Raw genomic sequence first — 7,373 nt, 5'->3', positions numbered from 1 at the left:
ATTTCCTTTATGCTGAGACTTTTCACAATTTTGTCTAATCCTGAACTAACTAATGTGATATACATAGTCATTTTACTTGCTGCTGTTTCCAAATTTAAAGTATTTCTGTTACAGGGTTCTGGACAATTATCACAATCAGTGCCGGCCCTAGCCTTTTGGGGGCCCTAAGCTAAATTTGATTTGGGGGGCCCCTCCCTCCTACTGGTCTGGGGCTCACTAGCAGTCCGGGGCTCCCTGGGGTCAGAGGCCCTAAGCGGCTACTTATGCCGCTCATGCCAAGGGCCGGGCCTGATCACTGTTGTTAGGTTGAAGCTATGAGGATCTCTTTGTTAAAGACATGCCTTTCTCTGGTTTACTATAGCAAGGTTTGAACTCTCCAGAATGTAAAAACATAGTCCACTGAATGTAGCTCTGTCCTAGGCTGTCACAGTGCAAAGGCTCACCAATCAGATAGGAATGTTGTATTGAAGCAGTGTGGCAAAATGTATTTTCAAAATAATAAGGTAGCCGAGTAACTAGATTACCAGATTCATTACGAAATTATTTAACTATTATAATCCTACGCGGAATTCATGAAAAATATAACTTATAACCCAACAGAACTTCATTAAATTCTTACAGGCATAGCTCTCCTGTATATTTGTTAGTGGTTATATTTTTTCAGGCTCATCCCTCGTTTTTTTATCAACACTCCCATAAAAGCAGGGTGACCGTTTTTCTATTGTTCAGTTGAAGATAACGTTTTAAATAATATTGTTCATAATAGTGGAACATCCCTCGAACGCTTGGCTGAACGTCCCCGTTCCAAATTGGGAAAAACGTACAGGCTCTCACTGGATAACAATCCGGTCTACATTCCGGTTGCTTGTTGCACTACTAGTCCAGGCTACACTTGTTCTCTGACCCCATCACCCGGCAGGGTCATGGGGCGGGGTCACGGGGCGGGGTCAGGGGCGGGGAGAGGTCAAGAAACATCAACACACTTCAAAGCTTCTCCCTCTGTTCTCTCAGAAGACCAACAGGTGTGACTAGAAAGCACAGTCATCATATCCATTAGACCTATTTTGGTCAAATAGGTGCCCATTTTCAAAACGTGCAAAACCTATTAAATGAGCGGTTCCGTTTGATTGTGGTACTACACTAGCGAAGAGGCATTTAAAAATGTTGTCCAGATTAATAAATCAGATACCAATGTTATATAGACCATGTAAAATGAACCCAAAACAACCCATTCGAACCGACAGTATAAAGACTGTGTGGTTGCATATTGCTATGAACTCCTGCTATAGAAGTCAACTTGAACAGTTTGAGGAAATCTCTATTCATTTCCTAATTACAAAGGAAGAAAACTTTCCTTCTTGGTTCAGTGCACAATACTAATGAGGTCAGTGATTATGTTAATTGAAGTCGTTTCTCTACAGCATATCCGTGTGTCTGGAAACCAGCTAACTTCCCCAAGGGTAAAGAAATTGGAGAGTGCCTTCAACAGCAATCTTAATATTTGTTGATTTTTAGTTATACTCAAGCCAAGATCTACACATATTGCAAATTATTTTTATGACATATTCGAGCGACCATGCTTTGCAAAAAAAATACTAGGTTACCTAGATAAACAAAAAATAATATATATATTCTGTTTCAAACTAGAAACCGTTTTTAGTTGGGTTACAAAATAAATAATACATCCACAAGAGAAATATATTTGCCAAAATTCGATGAAAACTAATTACATTTCAAGTCACAGAAAATAAGACAAGTAAATTAAAATATTCACATCTACGTTTCAACGTTTTTTCTTCTAATAGATAACTTTTGGTGTGTAAGTGCGCATGCTCGTGTGTCATTATGGGAGTGTTCCAATCTAGTGCGTCACCTCCAGATATGACCATATTATTCTGATGAGCTGCAATTAACACAGCAGCTGTCCACAAGCTGCTCTCTTTCTTTCTTTTTGTCTCTAGACGAGCAAATAAAATACAATCCCTAACCTAATCGGATTTAAATTAGAATATCAAAAAGCATGTTGTTTTCTTGCTCTTTACAAATTAAATTAACATGAGGTAACTGATCAAATTACCTGTGTCATAAAAAGAAAACGGGAAAAAAAAACGAAAAAGTACTGAGGTCCGTTAAGACAGATATTTTTTATGGCTTTTGTCAGACAGCAGAAAAACAAAGATCAACAACTTCATTCGACGCCCTAATTTTTACAGTAGCATGTGGCATTTGGGTTGACATGAAGAGTTCTGTGGGGGATGGATGATGATGTTGTTCTAGCCCTAAACTACTCCGCTGCGATGTGAGCGGCCCAGGGAGGAGGCTACCCGTGCTCTGCCCTGTCGAAAACAACTAATTGGAATGACCCCATTTAGCAACACGTCAGGGGAACGCGACAACACGGACAAAGTCAGCGCCTCCACAAATCTTCTGTGGGCTAAACTTTATGGCGTGTCGCTATGTCTGTCCAGAAGCCGTACTGTTACCGGGTACCGACTGTCAGGGGGAGGCTACATCTCATAGCTGCTGGGTAATTCGAACAAATTATCTGATTGCAAGAGAAAAGTGGAATATAACATGATGTCATGAAACGCGTGGCCAAAACACGTATTCACATTTGATTGTGAGCTGGTTTGAATGACCAATCATTATGTCAATCATTCTGCATTATATAAAGTCATTACTATTGTTTTTATTTCACGAAAAACCAGTAATTGCTTCTGAGTCAGATTGAGCAAGGTAATTAATTAGCCTACGTCCAGTCATTCTTTCTTGGGCTATATGGGGGGTAAAATTTGAGACATGGGTTGAATTTCTTTCTAAAGACGTTACACAATGCTCTGTAGTGACACGGAAAGTTATTAATATAATGTACAGCCACACTGATATATCACCGACATTGCCCCATGCGAGGCGCAGGCGACATAGACTATATTCTCATTATGTTGTTAACAGGGTGAACTAAAGCCAACCTACTAAAGAGGTATTATGCAAGATTTTTAAATATTGGTCCGAATGAAACACCAGAAATAACTACCGAATATGAATGGCAAATCCACCGTATTAGGTGGACCTATTATGTCTTATTTGGTATACATGATGAATAAAGCCTAATCTGTCTGTTTCTAAGACGAAGATAGATACATTCGTTGACAGTTGCGCTTAAAATGGGCATCTCCAAATGGCTTGCTAACAATACACATTATCATGGCATTATTGTTGCACAATGTTTTCCATTACTGTGACTTTCCACAGCAGTCACACATTATAAAACATCACATAATGTGCTTTATAATGTGCTTTAAGCGCAGAATGCGTTTGGAGTTTGACGCACCGCGGCACAGTCAGTCAAATCAACCTTTCAGACTCAAGCATTCGACCAGCTCGCTCTAGACCGAGACAACCGCGAAGTCAGCCAAAGGGCAACCGTATGTGAATGGAGGAAAATAGAGGGGGAAAAAAACACTACCTTTACATTGGAGAAGAGCAGCAACAGGCTCTCTTACATCCGTCTCTGCCGAACAGCTGGACGGGAACACGAGACGTTTGTAAGGCGTTGATGTTCTTCACTGTCCACAGTTTGGCGAAGTAATACGGATCTTTACCTCTAAAACAGATAAGGGCCTCGGGAAGGGTATAACATATTTAAAAGATAATGGCTCATAGTAAAAATAAGGCCAATTGCCCTACATGAAGCCTAAACAACACCTATTATGTAACGTTTCCTTAGAAAGTTATGCTAGTAGAACACATATAATTGTCACTTAATCAAGATAGCAAGTACGTGGAAAGAAAACAGTGAGATGTGAAGGGTCCTTGGCAGCAGCTCTACTCTGATTTATATTGCTGGATGTCTTTATTTGCATGGTCTTGATTGATGATGGGAAAATAACAGAAGAGAGAATCAGAAGGTAACAAACAAAACCTTATGCAGAATAATTATATACATTTATTCCAATGGTAAAAACTTGTGAAAACATAGTTTTTCGTGTGTTCACACATTACGTTAATCATGAGCAAAAGATCTACACCCTAACGCTTATCCTGCGCCATCACTGACCCCACCTTGAAAGGAAACCTAGTCATTACCTGCTGTGTATCTACCTCTGTATATCCGCATGGAACAGAGCATAGCATGTTAAGCTAATTGAATAATAGTTCCATGGTCAGAGTAACTATAAGTATGTCTCCTTAACAAATGTCTCCCTAACAAATGTCTCCCTAATTATTTTAGTTGACACTGTCAGGAGCCGACGAACATGAGGAGCCGTGGACAAACATGGGCACCACATTCATCAAGTGGCACCACAGCTCCTCTCCAGTTACAGGCGTCAGTTCATCCGTGTACTGCCGGGGTCAACCAGCGCCTCAGCCGTAGGGACTAAACTCAGCGACGGGATACTTTAATAACCCTGCCTGGCAACTCGGCTCATATCTTAAGAGTAAGACTGTCAATCTCTTACATACATTTGATCAATGTGCACAATTCAAAGGCGCATTAAAAAGTTGCCTTCCTAAAAGTCCTACACCCGATTAGAAATAGGTTATTATAGTGTAATAAACAAAAACATATATATATATATATATATATATATATATATATATATATATATATATATATATATATGTGTGTGTGTATGTATGTATGTATGTATATATATATATGTACCACCAAAAGTAAGGACATTATAAGTAGGCCACATGTAATCTATTAACTTGCAATAATGTGTCTGTTAAAACTGTAAGGGAAAGTTATTGTATCTGAATCCATTTTTTACGAATCAGAAATATTGTAGTGGGTTACAAATCTTCATCTCGTTTAAATATAATTAATAGGGTTTAAACGTAAAATGCGTAAGCATTCCACGTAAAATGCGTAAGCATTCCTATTGCGAACAGCAATGCACAGGGCTGGAGCATGGTTTGCACGACTTATACATATTCATAAACAAGTGAGGCGCTCGGAGGGCTGGCGCCTGCGCTCTTCGACCACTCTAACTGCAACTCGGCTGTTGTCAGCTTGTAGCGCCTGTTAAGAAATGTCAGATACAGTCAACTGCACAAATTAAGTCGATGTGAACAGAAACGATAAGCCTCCCTTATTTCATCCATTATGAGTTGATGAGAGACCATGTCGCCGTCTGGGCTACACCGTCTGTCATCTGGATATCTCTATATGTAGACTGGATCGAAGTCAGCTATTTTTGTAACTGGAGGATCACAAATATAGATTATACTAGAGATATATTTCGTTTACATTCCAAAATGTAAATCAAATTCAATTAAATGAGTCGTAAACACATTTAAACACAAACAATTCTGTAATTGATTTTGTTTTATATAAATATATATGTGTGTGTGTGTGTGTGTGTGTGTGTGTGTGTGTGTGTGTGTGTGTGTGTGTGTGTGTGTGTGTGTGTGTGTGTGTGTGTGTGTGTGTGTGTGTGTGTGTGTGAACAGACATTGTATTACAGAACAAAAAGTAAACAAAGCACATATTGTAAAAACAGTGGAGTCGTTATAGGGTTAGTGTCTTAGTTTGTTTTGTGGATGCCAGAAAAAAACCGCTTTGGTTTGTAAGGCATCTCATGCACTGACAACATTATTGCTCGTTTTATACAAAAAACTTGAATTAAAGAAACCTAGGCAGTCTGTTAATATAGACTTTCTATTGGCTACTCTGTCTGTGTAGCACTGGTCTAGGTTGAAGAGCGTTGTTTTACAATTTTACAACAAACTGTTCATCTGAATTCGTCCTCACTGTGTATTTCATGCTTTTTTGTGCCTGTTGTGGAATATTGTTTACTACGTTATTATCGTATAAAGAAATATCGAATAATATTAGACAGTTACGTTTCTGTCCTGGAGCTAATGTAGCTCAACATAAATGTTGTGACATTTAAGACCAGAGATGCATATCTTTGCTTTCTAGCTTGTCAGAGAATGCATGAAACGGTAAGGACAGGTCTTTTAAAACAAAATAAATGCCATGGTATGAATCAGAAGATATGGATATACGCGTCTATTCCTGGTCTAACGGTGCATGAATGAAAACGTATCAGCACGGGAACCTCGATAGATAGTGTTAAATAGAGTCGAAAAAAGTCATTTTAGGACCATCATTCATTTATCTCTGAAATTAATAGCCCATGCAAAGAAAATATGAATACATTTCAAACAAATCACCTCAGCTATCATGAATTTCCGCCTTTCCAATTACACACACGCACGCACGCACACACACACACACTCACAAAGTTTAAAATCCAAATGCACATAGACTTGGTCCTTCAGAAAAAAGATCTTGGTCCTTCAGAAAAAGCCAAAAAACACATAATGATTCATCTATTTCATCCTGCATGCTGACATAATATTAGTATTGCTTTTTATTTCAAAAGTACACAACGTATTCTCCTCATGTTACTTTGAGCAAAAAATACAAATGCTTATTTCCACTCGCACATGTAACTTACATGTAACCTACACACACACGTACTCAAACAGACTGACTGAAAACTCATCATCCTGCAATGTCAAATAATGTGTGGTCTATTTGTCTTCGGCTTTTATTTTAGAGTTGTTTCATTTTTCCGCGGTCCCATTGTGTCATACCGTCCGCTGCAAGACTGACAGATCTACCAGAGATTCTATGATTGTGGTTTGTGTCGCCCTCGCGCACTGGCAGTGTTAACCACTCAGGCTGGTGATCACTGGCGTCTGTCTGTTGACGTGAACCCTGCCTAATGGCCCGGTCAACCAGGCAGGCTGCACCACGGAACAAAGAGGATAACACTGAACCCGAAGTCCCAACATTTCCTCAACACTATGGCATCCATCGGACACAGCTAGCAAGGGAAACTGAATTAGATCGAGGACAATTAAGTAACAACATAAACAATTTAGTTTACACGGTCTGAGAATTACAACCATCCCGATTCATCGTTTAAATTCTCACATTACTCGAGGGCAAAGGCGGGGTGTTAATATGAATAAACAAGAGAAGAGGACAGGGGAAATCTAATTACTTAACATTAATTCGTGTTAGTGGATTAGATGGTGCTAGTCTAAAAGGGCAAGCAAGATGTGAATTTGTTTCTACGCGATAAGCAGGTGTAAGAACTGGCTGGGATAACTGTCGAAACAAAGTTATTACAAACAATGTCAAAAAATGTGTTCACTTCGGCTAATGAAATGTTGCTCAACACTGGTTATTTGATGTGTGCCCCTGATATGATCATGTGCCATTTAAGTTTAAATACTTTCAGTAGGCTAGAATCATGAAAATGATTTATTTTCTAAAGTCGTATTGTCAACTATTTAAATTGTTATAGATAATGCCATGATAATCACGCTGACGTCATTTTGATATCCATTCA

This window comes from Esox lucius, chromosome 21 (genome assembly GCF_011004845.1).
Source record: "Esox lucius isolate fEsoLuc1 chromosome 21, fEsoLuc1.pri, whole genome shotgun sequence".
NCBI classification, from domain to species: domain Eukaryota; kingdom Metazoa; phylum Chordata; class Actinopteri; order Esociformes; family Esocidae; genus Esox; species Esox lucius.
Note: the sequence above shows the minus strand (reverse complement) of the source record.